Source organism: Galendromus occidentalis, unplaced genomic scaffold (genome assembly GCF_000255335.2).
Source record: "Galendromus occidentalis unplaced genomic scaffold, Mocc_1.1 scf7180000077442, whole genome shotgun sequence".
Lineage (NCBI taxonomy): Eukaryota > Metazoa > Arthropoda > Arachnida > Mesostigmata > Phytoseiidae > Galendromus > Galendromus occidentalis.
Genome location: NW_003805430.1, coordinates 9,255 through 28,450, shown reverse-complemented (window position 1 = coordinate 28,450; position 19,196 = coordinate 9,255). Strand labels below are relative to the sequence as shown.

The following is a 19,196-nucleotide window of genomic DNA, read 5'->3' as shown; positions in this document are numbered from 1 at the left end:
CCTCCGAAAATTATGACTCTGACTTGGGTTGTGACAGCTCCTGCCTCTCGGGAGCGGCCATGAGGCGTCGACTCGGATCGGGATCTTCGCGCACCTTCGCTTGCGCCACGCCGTCAATTCTGCGAAATCATGTCTTCTGTATCGGCAGAGTGACGCTCCGCACGACCATCCTCGCTGTACGGGAGCAACTCTCGGGCGAGAACGACGACAGCCCCTAGAGCGCTCTAGAGATGATTGTGAATTGGAGGCGATCCGGGCTAAAGGAGCTCCGATATCGACTCGATGGAATTGGTCGCATCCAGAATCGTGACTCCAGTTGGGCTGAAATCATAATACGATCGAGAACTGCGAGAGCCCTCTGCGTTGTCCAGCCGGAGCATAGTTCCTATTTCCGACGGATGAAGGATTTCGCATCCTAGTGCCGTTTCTCTGAAGCGAGCTTTCGAGGGCAAAGGCTGTGGAGAAAATCGTCGCTTCGCCGCTCTCACGCGATGTTCGGTCGTGAATCGACCGTTGCGACGAGCCGCCATTCCCGTTGTGCGATTCGGACTTCCGCCTGAGGCACCCGGTGACGGGAAAAAATTCATCGAGCGCTGTAACACATGAAATCAAGAGTCTAGAGGTCTTCCTCGTTGTCTCCGAAATCTATGATCCGAGACAGAGCCCGATCGATCCGAAGACGTCATCGGAGGAACTCGCGGAAGAAAAACTCGAGCGGAGATCACTAGGGGAACCTCGCTCACGACGAGTTCTCGAACATGTTTCCCGAATGTGATGAATGTGATTTATCATCTGAAGAAGCTCGACTTCGTCATAAGGTCGATACGTCGCGACGTACTGCGACGCGTCGCAGTTCCATGAGTGACTTCGACGCTTGCCGGCTTAAGCTGCCAAACAATGAGATTCGTTTGAAACCATAAGGAAGTGAAGCTTTCTCTCTCAGAAAGCTCCCTGTGGATCGGGATTTTCCTGGAACCCCCTGCTGATGCGAAAACAACGGGGGAAACCCGAGTGCCGATCGCGGTGCTTCCTCAAACGATGACACGGTCGCTAATCTGTCGGACCTCTCACATGCAGTGCAACTGTGCTCCTGAGAAGCGAAGTCACTCGCTCTGAGAAAAGGACCGTAACGCTCGTAGAACGGAAGTCGACTCCACGAGTGACTAGTTCATGGAGTGTGATAGCGATCGGGACTCCGTGGATGAATCTATGCGACTGTTCGCTCTAAGCTCGGACCTTCGACGCGAGAGTGTAGGGTGCCGTGCTGTTAAAGTGGACTCGGAACACCTCACGGGGGGAGCCTCCAGCCCTCACTTGTGGTTTATCTTTAGCAGACATTCCACGCTTGAAGCAGGAACTTCCAGTCTAGAGCGGTACCCCGGTCTCCGACTCATGGATTACCAGATGATATGTTGGAGGATATATCAAGAAGGAGATTACCCCCATGGTCTGAGTACGGAATCGACGCGGAAATCAACGATTCCCGAGAGGAATTATGACTGCGGATGAGAGAGGAGTTGAGGAAAATCTTCGGCAGAAGAGCTGAAGAAAAAATTGCCTCGCCGAACGGCCGAGGAGAGCGGAAATACGACTGCGGTGGAAGGCTCGGGTAAATAGTATCTAGTGACAGAACCCATCTCCCAGGATACGTCCGAGACCTGGGAGCCTAATCGCAGCTTCTGAAGATTCTCCGTATTTCCCAGAGCCCGGCCTGAAGTTCCCGAGGATACTTGGAAACGCGCGAAATATTGAATCTGGCGAGTATACTTCCTCCTCACGGTCGTCCGCGGCGGCGGGTGGTCGCCTGAATAGTCGAGGGTCTCGCATATGTCCTTCATTTGCAATTTCAGTCGAGTTCGCTATGAGCCACATCCTTGTATCGCTGTACACATACGTATTTAGAGCGAGGCCTGAGCTCATGAATGGATTCTCCACCGTAGTCACGGGACAGCCCGCGTCGCGATAGAACACTGTAATGTGATCAAGGAATGTGATTTATACTCGCAAAAGCCTCAGTCTGAGGATGACTAACGACGCTTCCACCGAGCTCATCCCCCATGAAATGAGAATACCAGCGACACTGAATCGCCGACGGTGGATTTCGGAGGACATGGCTGAGTAAAATCCGAGCCATCCGTCGTTCATTCGTCATCACATTCCACACCATCGGACTAGTTCAATTTCGACGGCGGGTGCAGGTGCATCTCCCTTTCGATCATTTGGGACTTTGGGTAAGACTTCTTTCCGCCGAGCCGAGCCTCGTCCTGGAATGACACAGGTATGTTCATTAAGAGTCTTACTCCCCGAAACGAAGCGGGGTAGGCTTCTCCGAATTCGCGACGCCTGTGCTCTGTGTATATGAAGTGTATGCAAGATAGAGTTATCCGAAGTTCTTTGGAAAGGACACTGCCCCGGCACTTATGATATTGGGCATCCATGTCCTCGTCGATGGGTTCGTCACACAAGTTCGCGACCATGAGCAAGAGGTCGGGATCGCGACGAAAGTCGAATCCGAGATGACTTTTGAAAACTCTTAAGGGGAATACCTTCGAGATCGTATCGTCTTTATTAGTATTTCTCGGTGTTTCTCTATCATTCAGTCTTTTCGTGTATCTTTTTGCAGGAGTTCCAAGGAGGAGCGCCGCCGCATCTACGAGGCACGGCGGATGTTCCCCAATTCCTTCGATCGGCGTTTCTCGCCGCATCGTCTGACGCTCATCAACAGGAGGCGCCACAGAAGCGAAACGAAGCCCGCTTTCGCGAAAAACATGGTGCGAATATCCCTGCAACAAGCGGGGATACCATTCGTTGTTCTAACAAGGATCAATGATTGTGACAGCGAGAGCATGACACTCGCCGCAGCGCGGACGGAAGGCGCCTCCGGATTAGCGAACGCCTCGTGCTTCAATCCCCACAATACCAGGACCTTGACCTCGACGAAATGGATCGATTCATTACGTATACCCTGAGTGATGCTTTCCGGGAGTTCGAGTCAACTAGAGGAAGAGATCCGTCGTTCGACGGCCTGCATGACTTCGAATTCTCGTGCTCCCCTGTCTAGATTGCATTCCCGCTTGACCACAAAAGCAGCTCCCCAAAATTTCGGACTCGCTGGGTCCGTACAGAAAGAGCGAGCGTGGTCCGCTTTGAGCCAAGACATTTCAAGGAGTTTCAGACCTCCTTCGAGCCGTTTCGAGGCCCCGAAGCTTGATTCCGTGGGCGGCCCGCCCTCTTCTCTGGATGCGCTACTGACCTGGATCTTCTGGATCTTCGCCTTGATCCTCCTGGGTACATTTGCTCTATGGATCCGTCCTCGGAAGCAATGTGAATAACAGTACCCGGGACGTTAAACCTTGGCTGTGTGGATCAGCCCGAAAAAGTTTGGGTGCTTGAAGATGGACCAGAAGCGCTTGTCGAAGGAGTGTTGCGGAAGAGCAAGGGTGGAGTTCATGTTCGAAGCTCGGACATGTTCTGACGCTGTGAAACCTCTTGGGAACAGATGCGAGAACTCGGTCCCCAAGAAGAGAGCTGCTGAAAACCGGGGTGCAAAGTGCACGAGGAATGGATTCCGAGAGGAAAAGGGCGCAGAGCATTGTTCTCGGTGAGTGGAGTCGAGAAAAATGTGACTGGTTCACTTTTGTAAGTCACGTTCGGAGGAGCATTGGACGAGCGTCGAGCGGGACTCAAGATACCTTGGAGGGAATCCAGAGCTCGGCGTCGTGTACACTGATGCTTCTATGAGGGATCAGCTTATTGCCTACTCTGATGCAAGCTGGGCTTCGGATTTGGAGTCGCGGAAGTCAGTCGAAAGCGGAGAACGTTTTCACAAATAGTGACGGTGACAGGCCTCGACACTAAGTAACGCGGGTTCGTGTTTTATTCGAAATGCGGAATTAGTTCACAACAATATTGCGATTGGGACCTCGTATTGGTTCGAACACCCACTTCACGAACCAAGTGCGCAGGACTCAAGGTGGGAGAGCTCTGAGCCGTTTTCGGCGGATGGAGATTCGATCCTGAGTTCACGATCAATCGCTGCGGCCCGAACTTGCAGTCGCGCATCTCCTGGCTATATCAGTCTTTGCATCAGGGCAGCGAGGAGCGAACGCTGAGGCGGCTGGAGCCTGTCCCGCAGGTCTTCCACCGCTTTCCTGCACTGGAAGAGGGCCTTTAGGTGGGAAGCGATTCGGGGAAGTATCAGTCGAGACGAGAGACGAGAGATCGGAAGTGTCCTTGCGAACTGCAAGCCTATTGGGTCGGACTCACCCTCAGAGCGAATTCCTCCGGCTCTTCATCCCGTCTGCAATGAAGAGGCTCGCCGAAATGCACACACATCTTCACGGGGAGGTAGATTTTGGGTACCATTAGCGGTCGTTTCGAAACAGCGTACCATCGCCTCATGAAACCTGAAATGAAAGAATGTTGAAACCTGCAAGGGCTCTTCTTCCTGATTGTAGAGTACATTACTTTGAAGTGGATGTGCTTCCCTAAAGTCTACGCAAAACATGCTTCAAATACCTGATATGGGAAAGTCGAATAAAGGCATCGAATGTTGGAGGTTCGTCGTGAACGACGGGATTACAGGCTTCCCTGTCTCTTTAGCCACTCTCGCAAATCCGATGCGGGCTCGCCATTCCAACCTGAGAAACGAGAAATTCGAAAAAAAAAGGCAAGTGCCAGTTCAGCTCTGACTGAAGCAATGAGTCACGGAGGACTGCGTCGAATAATGCCCGAAATAGAGTTTAAGAGTTTCTCATTCTTCTCCCTCTCTCACTGATCACTTAGGAATGCCACCTCGATTGCGAGTGCGATGCTATAGAACTTGGACTCGAGTCGACTCGAGAGCAGCGTGAGTTCAAGCGCAACAAGAGCGCAAAGTTCCTCAGAGTTCATCATATAATCGTGCGACGAAGGGCGCAAACCTCCGACAAACGACGAATCTCCGATTATATCCAGTCCCATACCCTATCAGGCTTCCTCGATGAAGCTGGATTTTTCAAAGCATCGGTTCATAGCGGTCGCATAGACAGAGCCGCGGAGAGGAATCCCGGGCTCGGGGTAAGTCAGTCGCGGGCCACTCAGTGTCCTCTGACGACTGTCAAGTGGAACAAAATATGTTCTTGTTTGCCTGATTGTTGTTCGCTCTCTGGTCACGGCTGAGAAATTAGCGTGGTTCTCCACTCTTCTGAGATCGGAATTGTTTTGACGAGGAATCTCTCTTGAATGGGAGACGGAAAAACTACGATTCACTCGAATTCCTGGACCTCGAAATCCAATATTGTTTAGAGCTCGATTCACACGCGTGGGAAGTTCCTTGGCGCAGAAAATTCATATGGCGGCTTCCTGAGCTAGGGGCCCCTCCGAGAGCTCTGGGGGAAAAGGCCCGGGGTATCGGGGCATAACCGGGGTATAACCTCCTCTCGCCGGGCCTGCGCATAGACTGTAGGAGACACCAAGGGCGAAGTGAGAGACTCTGAGCTCTTATCATTTTACTCACTCGTAGTTTCTGCTGAACATGGCTTCGTAGGCACCTCCAGGCAGAACCATCCTCAATCGATTTTGTTTCAAACCATCTATCAACGTCCCGGGTTCGCTACTGAAACCGTACAGCTACAATTTTTCAATTAGAATAATTGCTCTTCATCTCGAGAATCGCGCATTCGTACTCCGAATACATAGTGTTCGAATGGACCAGGCAAGGATATTCTGTAGAGCAGCGCCGCTGTTTTCGAAGCAGGATCAGAACCCCGGTACGGATAATTCACCGATTTCTCAATAATTAGGCTGGATGTAAGCCCGATCTAGACGAGTATCACTCGCCGGAATGAATCACAATGAAGCTTCCAGCTCAAGCACTCACCCGACACTCTATCTCAATTTACCTCGAGCGTCGGTCCACTGAAATTGTTTTTATGCCAAATGAAGTCGGCGCAGCCCCCCGCGGGGCGTCTCAGTTTTAGATTGCTGTAGGAGATGAAGAAGAATGCGTCGATGGGCAAGCAGGGAGCGTGGGGGGCAATTATGAGGCCGCCGTCTTCCGGCAAGTTCTCGGCTCCATGAACTTCCATGCCTGCAATCCAGAACAATAATTTTTCCTCTTCTGACAGCCATCTATTAGGGGGATGAGCGAGCTGAAGATCGATTGGCATCAGACAGGCTTAGACAGCAGCAAACGTTCCCTGCCCCTTCCCGAAAGCATTACTGACCGTGTAATAGTTTGCTGAAATAGTAAACGAGGAGCAATTGCAGCTTCGTGAATGCTCCGTCAAACGAAGCGCCGATCGTCGCTCTGCTAATGAAGATATACACGCGAGCAACCGTGAAGAAGATCAACCAGAATGCAACGAGGATCGTCAAGGGGGCGTACATAATCTGGGGGCAGATCGTGAAGAAATATTTCCTTCACCATTAGGGGCCGGGTCATCCTAAACTCTCACATAATCGAGCAGTAATTCAGAGACCAATAAAATCATATCAAACTCATGTAAGCTCACGATAAGCGGTCGAAGCAACCAATACTTCCAGAGGAACCACACGAAGAATGGATGAGCCATCATTACCATCCAATACAGGGTTACCAGATACAAGATGGCTTGGTGCAGGACTGAAGTTCTATCATCGATCCTCGCCATCGTGACGGGGACACGCTTGTTCCCGAAGCTACTGAAAATTCAAAATCCAATCATAAATCGACCATGAGGAAGATTCGCAGATCATTTTGACGTGAAAACGTCTTTAAAAACCCCGGGCGTAGAACTTCGTCTCTTTGGAGGGAAATCTTGTCCGCTCTTGAGACGTTCTAACTCATCGACTGGTCTACTAATTCCCTCCAGACAAGTGCAGGATGGTGGCAAATTTACGGGAGATCAAGACAGCTGGTTGCCCTGGTCTTGTACCCCCTTGATGACATATCGAAGCGATTTTCAACCCCCCTCATAATTTTCCGAGAAAGCTTTTAAATAATTGATGACTCAGTTTCGAGTTTGAATGATAAGTTCGTCTACTGTTTTGAGGCTCAGGTGAAGGGTATGGTATTGTCACTCACAGACTTGGCTTAAACGAGTCAGTCAGAGGCATGCCAAAACGTGCTCCTCCGGGATACCAAAAAAATAAGCCGCCATATCGAATCCTCTCGACCTTCGAATCCATACAAACAACGAGGCCGGCACATTCATCAGAAACATTCCGATAAGAACGACCTTTCAGTGGGGCTATCAGCATTATTGTGTCCGGCTCTCCTCGGAATCATACGTCGGGCTCCGGCTCCTGAGGAGCGTCCTGCGTTCTGAGGACGGCTGATACACTCGGTTTTGGTCACTCGTTCATCATGTCCGAAAGGATCGATCGTGATGAGACGGCAAAAGATCTCGATCTCGACTTTAATTTGACTCCCGCAGATAGATGCTGTGTGCTTCATTTCTGGTTGAAGAAGTATCGAGGCATCAAGGCGGGAAACATTGAAGCGGTTCTCCAACGTCACAAGGCTGTGAAATCGTTCACAGTTGTGCCTGTGGCGGTGAAGACGATCTCTCGAAAGATGCAACTGAAAAACCGGAATGGGTCTACGCGAGGACGAAAACTCGTTTTCGCTGCCATCGATTCAAAAGAGATCCATGGGAGTATCGATGAAGCAGCCTATCACAGAGATGTCTGGAGAAATTTCGAGAAATGCACGTCCTGTATTATATGCACCGGAATGCATCTGAATTTGATTCCGACATCAATGGATTGTCCTTTGATCGAGTTGGAGCTGTCACTCCCTCCGGCGGGAGAAGATCTGGATGAGTAAATCATCGAGAAAAGAGCATGATAGAATAAACATTTTTCTGAGTGACTGAGCTCCGCCGGGCCCTCATGCGAATGCGGAGGAGTTGTCAATTTGAGCCTCCGGCATTCAGTGATAGTTATTCAAAGTTGAGTCTCATAGATGAGTTGAATTGAGGATTATAATTCCGTCCCATCGCGAGAGCCATCAGGTTTTTCTGTTTCGTTCTTCCTCGGGATATGCGACGAGAATTCGTTTAATCGTGGTGATGAAGGCATCCCGAAACCACTACAGTGCAACCCGCTTAATGGGACCACCTGGTGATTGGACCGACCGCTTCTTCGGACCAAATACGTATATCCCGATTTTTCAAGCCCAACTCGATCCGGTTGTTCGGACCGTCCCAAGTTCCAACTCGGATTTCTATGTCGAATATATCCCTCTTCTTCGCCAAGAGAAACTCGAGCAAGGTTCATAGCGCTACGCGATGCTGTGGTCACTGAAGAAAAGTGACGAGCTTTTTTCTGAACCAGGAATTCTTCGCGACTTGGTCTGGAACTTGTGATGACTCACGACATTTGATGTGCCAGTCATATGCTTGGATCGCTCCCGATGAGGTTCAGGGGGAATATAAGCGATTTTGATGCTCTTCCCCTGATCCCGCGGAATCGGACCAACCTCTTATTCAGTGTTGGAAGGTGTGCGCACCACTACGAATCGTCCCGCCGCACTTCGTCAATATAAATTATTCCATCTAGAGAAGATAATGAACAAAGAGATTCACACTGCTGCACCGCTTGTTCACGGTGGTTTACATTCCAACAGGTTATGGGCCCAGGCCACCATGAGTGAAAGAGTCAAAACATTGAGGATAGAATGTTGACGAAGGCTGTGCGAGTGCCTATACGAAATCAATAGGAGTGAACCGAGTGCAAAAGAAATTTCCTCGACCGCGGCGTGGTGACGGAAAGGAGCCCGGCGGGAGAATGGTCAACGAGGACTCAGAATCGCGCCTGGATGAGGTTCATCAGGAGCTCTGAAGAGCCGACACCTAAGCTTTCGCCAAAAGAGACTATTGAGGAAAACACCGAGACAGGCGAAACGGGAGAGAGACGCAGGTGGAGGAAGACCTGTGTTGGGTTGATATGTGTTCAAAGAAAGATCTACTGGAGTGTAGAACTGTATGTACGAATCCCGAGAATGAACATGGCGTGAATGCACGACTAGCTGGAAAGCGATCGACACGCTATCCAAGGCAGCGTGTCGATGTTGGTTGCTGCTGGACTCGATGAGAGCTAAAGACAGATCTCGTATCGACAAAGCTCTGAATGTTGTCTTCGATGAGCACACCATGGTTTCGTCAATCATTTGGCAAGAATCTGAAGGAGGACCGAGGCTTGAGGTAGCGGGTCCGGTGGACAGCTTGAGAGGACCGATGCTTGATGTAGCGGGTCTGGTGGACAGTGCCATGGGTGGCGGGTCAGGATGAGAGGCCGATGCCATGTGTGGCAGGTCAGGATGAGGGGCCGATGCCATGTGTGGCAGGTCAGGATGAGGGGCCGATGCCATGTGTGGCAGGTCAGGATGAGGGGCCGATGCCATGTGTGGCAGGTCAGGATGAGGGGCCGATGCCATGTGTGGCAGGTCAGGACGACGGAAGACCAATGCCTAATGTGGCGGGTCGGGACGGAGGAGGACCAATGCTCGGTATGGCGGGTAAGGACGTCGAGGGACCAATGCCATTTGTGGCGGGTCAAGATGAGTCAACTGAACTAAGACCATACGTTGGCTGGTCGTGATGAGATGGTCGGTCGAGATGATGAACCCGTGCCATGTGTGGCAGGTTCAGATCAGCTGAAGGGTCGAAATGGGAGACCAATGCCATTTGAGGCATGTTGGAATGGAGCATCAAGCGATTGCTGAGGCACGGCTCAATTGTCCGCCAGCCTTTCGGAACGCAGACGGAGACGCTGGAAGCGTCGTTGAGAGCGCTGGGAGTGCAGATGGAATTGCTGGGAGCGTCGAGGACGCTGGAAGCGTCGCTGAGAGCGCTGGGAGCGTTGAGGACGCTTAGAGCGTAGATGAGAATGCTGGGAGCGTTAGTAGCGCTCGGAGCGCGGACAAAGGCTGCTCGGGAAGCGCCGGGAATTCGAGAAAACTCGATGGGGGCTCGGGGAGCACTCGAAATATCCGACCGTGCCAGGGTCATGACAGAGATCAAAGTCAGCGGAAAACCGAGCTGTCTTTTCCCGTCGATTATACAAGACCAAAACTGGATCGCGGAGTGCTGCGGAATGCCAGAGAACTTCGCGAGCGATGGGAGTACTTCAGATAAGTAGAACCTAAGTTGAATTTTCTCAGAGGGTGCCTCGTCCACCTCGAATGAGCTCCCTGGTTTTGAAGCAAGGGGGAGCCTTCGAGATCGCGCTCCGCTTCGAAGGATCTTCGTGGTTCTGCGCAAGGGGGAGTGTTGGAAGGTGTGCGCAGCACCACTACGAATCTTCCCGCCGCTTTTCGTCAATATATTTTATTCCATCTAGAGAAGATAACGAACAAAGAGATTCACACTGCTGCACCGCTTGTTCACGGTGGTTCACATTCCAACATTCAGACCAAAGCGGGTCGGTGTGGTCCGATAGAAAGGGTTACACTGTATGACGAATTGATTCATGGTCTGCTTTGCGTTTGCTCTGTTTGTAGAAACGATGTGACTTTGGCATCCAATTCGCTGACACATCATGAGACCCAAGACTGCAAGCTTGCAGCGGCAGAGACGACGTGCTAGGAGCAATGATCATGCTGCCAGTGCTCGAGTTAAGAGACCGCGAACCTCAACTTGGGATTCGACTGTGAATCGAGAACGGCGGCAGCGTCAGGAGGACTCGACTCGAGGTAGTGGAACGAATCGCGTGGATAAAGAAGTTATACCAGCGACCGACATAAATGCGACACTTTGTCAGAGAGACAGTCCATGTTATACCGACAAGAGGTCCAGAATACCGGTCAGCATGGTCGCGCGCAAGCGCTCGATTCCGAAAGACGTTCATCGGAAACGAACTCGGGCATAAATGCGATGTGTGTGATCGTTGATCGTATATGGTTCCGACAAGACCTCAAAACAATCGTGAGCTCGACAGCACATTTTCTAGCGAACTATTTTCCAGATGAGGATACGGCGGAATTTAAACTCTGTTCTTCCTGCATCAAAACCTGCAGAACAAAAAAATTCCGCCGATGAGTCGGACCAATGGGTATATGTACCCTCCAAAACCATCAGGCCTTCCGAAACTAGATCCGATAAGCGAAAGATTAGTCTCCCCAAGAATTCCTTACATGCAGATTCGTCATTTACGACGTCACGGTCGCTACGGTCTCATCGGACAAGTGATTAATGTTCCGGTCGATGTCAAAACCATGGTCCAAAGTTTACCTCGAGATTTGGACGACGATCACGCTTTCAAGGTGAATCTGAAAAAGAGTTTAATTCACGAATCAACCTACTTGAGTGGATATGTGAAGAAATCAACCTTGATTGCCTGGTTGCAATATTTGATCGAACAGCCTCTTTACAAACACTACGATATCAAGATAGATTGGCATGATTTAGACAATCGAATATCGAGCACCGAAGTGCATGACGACGAAGACATTGAATAATTCAATGAGGACGATATGAACGAATTTGAGCTCATGGACGCACGCCGACAAACAATGATGTGGAACGAAGATTCATGCTTAGATATTGCTCCGGGACAGCACTCAAAATCCGAGAGTCTGATTGTTGACACATATGCGGAGGAATTGTCATTCCCGGCGATATATCATACTTCGGCGTCCCTCGAAATATTAAGCCGGTGTTCGGGCCACAGCATACACAATGTGTATGTCTGAGATTCGACGCAATGATAGGCGGGGAGTTTTTCCACAACATGTTCTCTTCATGGCGATGAAAATACTTCGCTTGCGGATACATGATGGTATCCAGAATATGTATCGATGTTTACGCACAACCGAAAAAATAACACGATCCATGATCGAAGATCGTCACTTCGTGGAACAATTGGTTGAAACCAATGAAGCGTTTCTGAAAACAATTCCCAACTCTGTTCAATACTGGGCATCCCGAAAAAAAGATCTATTTGCGATGATACGACTCGGGAAGCCAACAGCATTTTTTACACTCAGCGCGAACGAAATTCGTTGGCCACATTTGCTTCGCACCTTACACAACCTTTCCGATGAGTTCAAATCGCTTGGAGACGATATCGAAGAGACAGAGATATTCGAAAAACTTAACGGATACAAACGAGCTCACTTGGTCGCGGAAGACCCCGTTACCTGCTGTATTTATTTTCACGAATTACTTCGAGTTGTGATGGCAATATTATGCACTAAGCAATCGTACAATCCATTCGGGAAACATAGAGTTTCGGATTAATTCGTACGGATCGAATTCCAAAATAGGGGTAGCCCTCATGCCCATATTCTTATGTGGCTGGAAAATGATCCTGCTGAAGATCTTAGCGAGAACATGCCGCGTACGCTACAGCTGATAACCGATCTGTGTAGCGTCGATAAAGTCGACCTGTTGGATGAAGAAATGATAGGCAATCAGACCCACTCCCATACATTCACTTGTACGAAACGCGGTGGAAAGCACTGTCGGTTCAACATTCCGTTCTGGCCGATGCATCGCACACGGATACTGATTCCTCTGAACAAGGAAGATCCGCGGCGCAAATGCTTGAAAGAACGAGTGAGAAATGCTAGAGATAAACTCGAATCAAAAGTTTACAACACCATCGATGACTATCTTGGTGACATTCATTGCGATCTCGAGGCATACGTGACCATGATCCGATCAACACCGAAACGTCCGACCATCATATCCAAGAGAGGCATGACGCAAACGTTCATCAATTAGTTCAATCCGTGAATAGCGTCGGTTCTCAACTCGAATAGTGATCTGCAAATGATCCTCGATCCTTATTCGTGTGCAGCCTACATTGTGGAATATGTGAATAAGTCCGACCGCGGAATGAGTATTTTCCACAGAGAGCTCATGAAAATCCACGAAACGAATCCCGAATATGATCAATCGCAACTCATGTCTAAGGTTGGGCTCAAGCTATTAAACAGCGTCGAGATGTCGGCACAGGAGGCAGCGTGGTATTTGCTCTGTCATCCCATGAGTTGGGCATCGAGGACGACAGTAACAATACCAACGATGTGGCCTCAGGAAAGGCATAAGGCGCGGAAGCGGAGATCGACAATGTACGCAGAAAATATCCCAGCTGATAGCACGGATATTTGAACGAAATCAATCATTGAAAAGTATGAGGAGCGTCCGCCCTCATTGGAGGAAGTGAATCTCGCTCAGTTTGCGGCGTGGTATGAACCACCCCAGAAAATTCATTCACGTACAATCGACGAAGATCAGAAGGAATCTTATGATAAATCGAGCGACGAATGTGAGATGATCGGTATTGAGTATAGACGTCGCGAAACACCAAAAATCATAAGATATCGAAATTACGATAAAGCGGACTTGTACAACTACAAACGAGAAATGGTATCACTGTATCTGCCATTCCGAGGTGAACTCGTCGACGTGATCGACCGCGACAATTTTCTCGAAAACAAGGAAAATGAGTCTCGGATCATGGAACGACGATAAGAGTTCGAGAACAACCTGGACATCGATTCCCTGATGGAAGAGATAGAGGCAATGTGCGTTATGAATGAGCAGTAGTCGACTCTAACGACACCCCACAATCATCACCTATGATGGATACGAATTTCAGAACAAATGATGATGATTTCGGACAAAACGACAATGGTCCCACAATCAGCGCAGTGAAACGACGAGATAACATCATGAGCAAAACTGATTATTGTGCTCTCATCCGACAGATGAATTCCGAACAACGCGAGTTGATATTGGAAGTTAAAGATCGCATACACTACAGGAAAAGCGAACCTCTACAGATATTCCTGATAGGCCCAGCTGGCTGTGGGAAAACATTCACCTTAAAAGCATTGATGGAAACATACAACAGATATACACAGCAGCATAACTCGTTGAATAATGCATATATCGCGACAGCAACAACGGGAAAAGCAGCAGTTGGATTGAATGGACTGACACTTCATTCAGCCTTCCGCTTGACAACATCGAAACAGACAAAGAGTCTGTCGTACGACACCCTGCAAATATATCGACATATACTGCGGTATATCAAATGTGTGATAATCGACGAGATAAGTATGTGTGGATCGCATCTTTTTCACTCGGTCAACGCGCGACTCCAACAAATGGTCGGTGATTACATACATGTGTTTGATGGATTAGATCTCATCGCATGCGGAGATTTAAGCAACTTCCACCGGTGAATACAGCCCCAGTGTATAAGCACGACAAATCAAACTTTGGGAAAGAAAGCAATCTTGGGGCAATCATTGGATTATCATCCATTGACACGGATCTTTCGCCAGAAAGATGCGATCTTTTCCTCAGTTCTAACAAAAATTGGATCGGGGAGACCTTGAATACCGAGGAGATTGAGATGATCCAATCGCGGTTCAGGTCGCGACAATGGTGCCAAGATAATATTCCAGACTCGGTGATACGGCTATTTTTCAATAATGCCGAAGTCGACGAATACAATACTCATGTGTTACCCGACGATTAGAACATAGAGAATATAATCGCAAAAGATCACTACACTGGGTATTCAGCAGAAACCGAACGACGGGATGCTATAGGAGAGGTTCGTCGAATGCAAACCAGAGACACAGGAGGATTACAATAGAATCAGATTTTCAAAAGGGTATCCATATCTGTAGACAATTAACATTGATGTCGAAGACGGACTCGTCAACGGTGCAATCGGCACACTCTGTTGAATCGAACACGGTCCGGGTCGAAATGATGGAATTTGGCTGAGTTATGATAATGATCATGTGGGAAGACGAGCAATGGGAAAATATGGAGCCCATGTAAGGAGCAAGCCTCATATACTTGAAGACGGATGGGTCCCGATTGAAAGTCAGTCAGTCAATTTCATTGTGTCTCGCAAAATCCAATGTCGACGACTGCAATCACCATTGACGCCAGCGTGCGCGGTGACGATCCACAAATCACAGGGCGGAACATTCGGAAAGATAGTTTGTGACTGCCATAAGGCCCACACACAACAACTCGTCTACGTGGCAATGAGCAGAGTAACTAGTCCGGAAGGTTTGTTCCTGACAAACGCTGCTGACGATACTACATTTCACCATGGAAAACAATCGGAGAGCCCATCGACAAAAAATGTGAGGAATGAATATAAACGGCTGGCGGAGCATCGTCTGACGACGATAATAACGGATATGATGAATTATTTGAACGACTCAGCGAATGAAAGCAACAGTATCATCATTATTAGTTTTAATGTTCAGAGCTTGGCCGCTCACACGGAAGACATTTCAACAGATTCAATTCTTCGCCGTGCTGATATCCCATTGACCGAAGCATGGGTTCACCCAGAAGACGCATGGGTCACAATTGACGGATGCGAAATGGTACATCAAACCGTTTGCGGAAATCGATCAGGAGGGGTCACGGTTTTCGGAAATAAGGCTAGCAGTAACATGGCAAAGCCCCTGGATCGACAAAAATCTCGCATAACCGATGGAGAAGGATCGCATCTCGTGGACATATCATTCTCAGAAATTGTTATCCCAGAAGATCAACCCATTATACTAATAACGATCTATGTACACCACGGTACGAAGATCAATGCTCTGAGTGATTGTGTAAACGATACTCTACTACTTTATGAGAATGATAGCGACAGTGGGAGTCAAGACATTCCAATTATCATGGTTGGAGATTTCAATATGACGGATGCAAACCGTGGAGAACTTGTGAGATTCCTTGATACTCGATACGAGTTGGAATTACGAGGCGATCCAGAAGAAAAAACCACCCTTGGTAACACATGTCTTGACCTTACATTTTCAAGATTCATCGAGGTTGAGAGCAGAACGTTAATATCGTACTTCTCATACCACCGCCCAGTCATTAATCGAATTGAAGGTCATCGTCAGAGAAGCGATCCCTCTGAACAGATCCATGTTGCTCTTTGAGTCCCCCAGTTTCCTCTTGAATGGTAGGGTCAGGCGGGATTCGTGCCATGCGCAAGGGATTTTGCTTTCGGACATAATCTCATTGAACGAGGCTGTTACCGGTGCCAGCGGGAAATCACGCAAAAAATACCGAAGCAAAAAATAAAATCGACGAGGGTCGACCTCAGCATAAAAGAGAGGGTAGGACAGGGGTGTCAAAGTCAAATCTTCGGCGGGCCACGGAGGAGCAGTGGGAGAAGCCGGCGGGCCACATCCAAAGATTTTTTCGACATTATTCTTAATGCACGTTGTTTGAGCGAAGAGCGGAAAGCTGGAGGAAAACACATATGTATGTGCATGATGGGTCACAGTCGATTCTCGATGTTTCAGAGTCGACTCGTTCTATTCGCGATTCGAAAATTACAAGGATATTATCCTATGGAATTCCCGAGGATCGGCCGCGGGCCACGAGATCTTCGTGGGCCACTAGTGGGCCGCGGGCCACCTCTTTTACACCGCTGGGGTGGGATATTCGAATCAGGATTCGAATCCTTAAAAGAACGATGAGCGATTCGTCTAAAGCAGTCGAAGCATTGATGAAAACCGGTGCAGGACAACTGGGCCAAAACCAGCTGGGCCAAAACTAAGTGGGCCAACGAACCAACTGGAGCTAAACGAACTGGGCCAAAAAATCGGTTTGCCCAGGGATGATTGCCGAGTGCCCCAACATGGGTAAAATAGGAGAATTTTGAGGCAAAATTAGGACCTCGATCGGAAGAATGTCGTGTCCGCTGTTCTCCAACGATACTCCACTCAGGCACGGCTTACTTGAGGGGTTGCTTCTTAAGCACGTCACCGACCCGACATGGTTGCACGGGGAACCGCGGGACGTTCTTCTCTGTTTGTTGTGGAGCTGTCGAACTCTCCGCGATCGGCGAACAAAGTCGTTTGTGTCCAGCAGAGGTAATGGTCTCGAGATAGTCATTTAAGCGAACAATAAAAGTGCTCATAAGAGGGTGTGGTTACCCCCGAGTGTGCTCCGATTCGAGGAGTGAATCCGCGTCCTTTTCCAACTCAGACATAGTCTCTTTCATCCCTACTCTTATCATTAGTTCCACGAGTCATGGCGTCGACTTCCGGAATGAGAAGTCAAAGAGGCCAGAGTAAACTGGCACATGATGGCCACCTCTACGTCAAAGCCTACGCTTCGAAGAGCGGTACACAGTCGTGGCGCTGTATGTATAAAAATTCATCGATTGGCTGTAAGGCCAAAGCTTACACCCTGATCAGTACGGGGGAAGTTGTCAGACTTGTTGGCGTGCACTCAGATCCGCCGGATCCCTCGGGCATTGAGGTGGCACGGATTACCACTGCCATAGAACGGCGCTGCGAAGAAACCAACGAGACACCGTCCTCGTTGATGAACTCTAGTCTGGTGTCAGCAACGACGGCGACGCTCGGACAGATGACCCAGCCCCGCACAATTGCTAGGATGATCAACCGGCACCGTATTTCGCGATCAGCGGCGCCAACGAATCCGGACTCCCGCGGCTCCATCAACATACCCGAGCAGTACCGCACCTATGAGAGCGAGCCGGGCGTGTTCGAGAACTTTCTCGTGGCGGACAGCGGTGTCGGAGATCCGAATCGGATCCTCATATTTGGCAGAGAGTCCGTGAGCTCCTGGATCGGTTTCGTCGACAAATTGTACGTCGACGGCACCTTCACTCTCACTCCACCGCAATTCTCGCAGGTTTTTATCGATTCCAAATCATCAGGATACCTTCTCAAACAGAACTCGTTCCTTGAGCAGATAGTGATACATGCTTCAATCATTCAGGTTTTTGTGGTCCTCGCTGAGCGGATGGAGTGCGTTGTTCCTGTCGCATACGCTTTGCTTCCGGATGAAGCAGCCGACTCGTATATCCGGATGCTGAATCTTTTGAAGCTGGCTTGGCCAGCCCTCACTCCCGCGAGCCTTGTGATGGACTACGAACGAGCAATGATGAATGCAGTACGGGAATGTTTCCCGCCAGAAACAAGCATTCACGGATGTTTTTTCCATTTGGTGAAAAACATCAAGCTCCGCGTTGCGCATGAAGGTCTGTGGAGTCGCTACAAGACGGACGACGACTTTGCGCTGAAGACTCGGATGATAGCGGCCTTGGCTTTTGTTCCGCCAGCTGAATTGGATGACGCTGTCTCCGAGCTTTCGCCCTGCTTGCCCGTCGAGTTGGTCCCGGTCCTCAATTATTTCGAGGACGTCTATATCGGACGGTTGAATCGAATCCGCCCAGACGGTACTGTGGACCAGAGGACACCACAGTTCCCCGTCGACATGTGGTCGGTTTATCAGAGGACGCTAGATGGCGAAGCGCGTACCATTGATTACGCCGAGGCCGCCCATCGCCGACTCCAAGTTGAATTCGGGATCCAGCATCCGACCATCTGGAAATTCATTGATGCGCTCAGGAAAGTCCAGAGAGGTCGCGACCTCAAAGTAGAATCATTTGTGGCCGGCACGTCGAATGCCAAGAAAAGGAACAAATACATTAGAGCAGACGAGCGAATCCTGGGAGTCGTACACCGAGCCGGGCATCTTCAGCATGTCGAATACCTCCGTGGTATAGCTCATCATAATTTCCTCATGGAGGCGTAGTTTCCGCTTCTGATGAGGGAAAGTATCAACAGGGTCCGTTGATACTCTAAGATATACGTTGTTAACTCTGAAGTCCATATAAATGCATGCGCATCGCGGGAAGCTCGGAAGAATCGGGATAAGGAACCGAGGAGTAATGAACCGTGAAGAGGCACGGAAGAATCAAGTTACTCTACGCCCGAATCAATCAAACAACTGCGGCTCTTCAATCTACATAGATAGAATCCAAAGATAACTGAAGCTGTTTGTACTCGATTCCTGCGTATTAACGACTCCAAAATCTCAGGAGGAGCGTCTCCTTCAATACGATTCCCGTGAACCGTAAAGCATCGCTTACAGTTCGAGGCTCTGCTTAAACGAGGTGGGGTGTAGTCTCTTCAAGCAGCATCTTATCTAACTGAGTTCGAGATTCTCTCAGCCATCCGGTTTTTGGCCCAGTTGGTTTTAGCCCAGTTGGTCCATTGGCCCAATAGGTTTTTGGCCCAGTTGGTGTTTGGCCCAGTTGGTTTTGGCCCACTTGTCCGTGTTCGCACAAAACTGTTGTCCCACAAAAATCGATTTCGATTATATCAAGTAATAATAATCGCGAGTAACTGTGTCCGTGATTAGCCACCCAAGAGCCTATATCCCGAAGTCCCAAGCGACCAGCTCAGAGGGCGG

At 49.3% G+C, this 19,196-nt stretch overlaps 1 pseudogene; it reads left to right on the top strand.

Annotated features, from left to right (window-relative positions):
* Nucleotides 1–10,708: 10,708 nt before the first annotated feature.
* On the top strand, nt 10,709–18,536 carry LOC108864254 (uncharacterized; annotated as a pseudogene).
* The last annotated feature ends 660 nt before the right edge of the window (nt 18,537–19,196 follow it).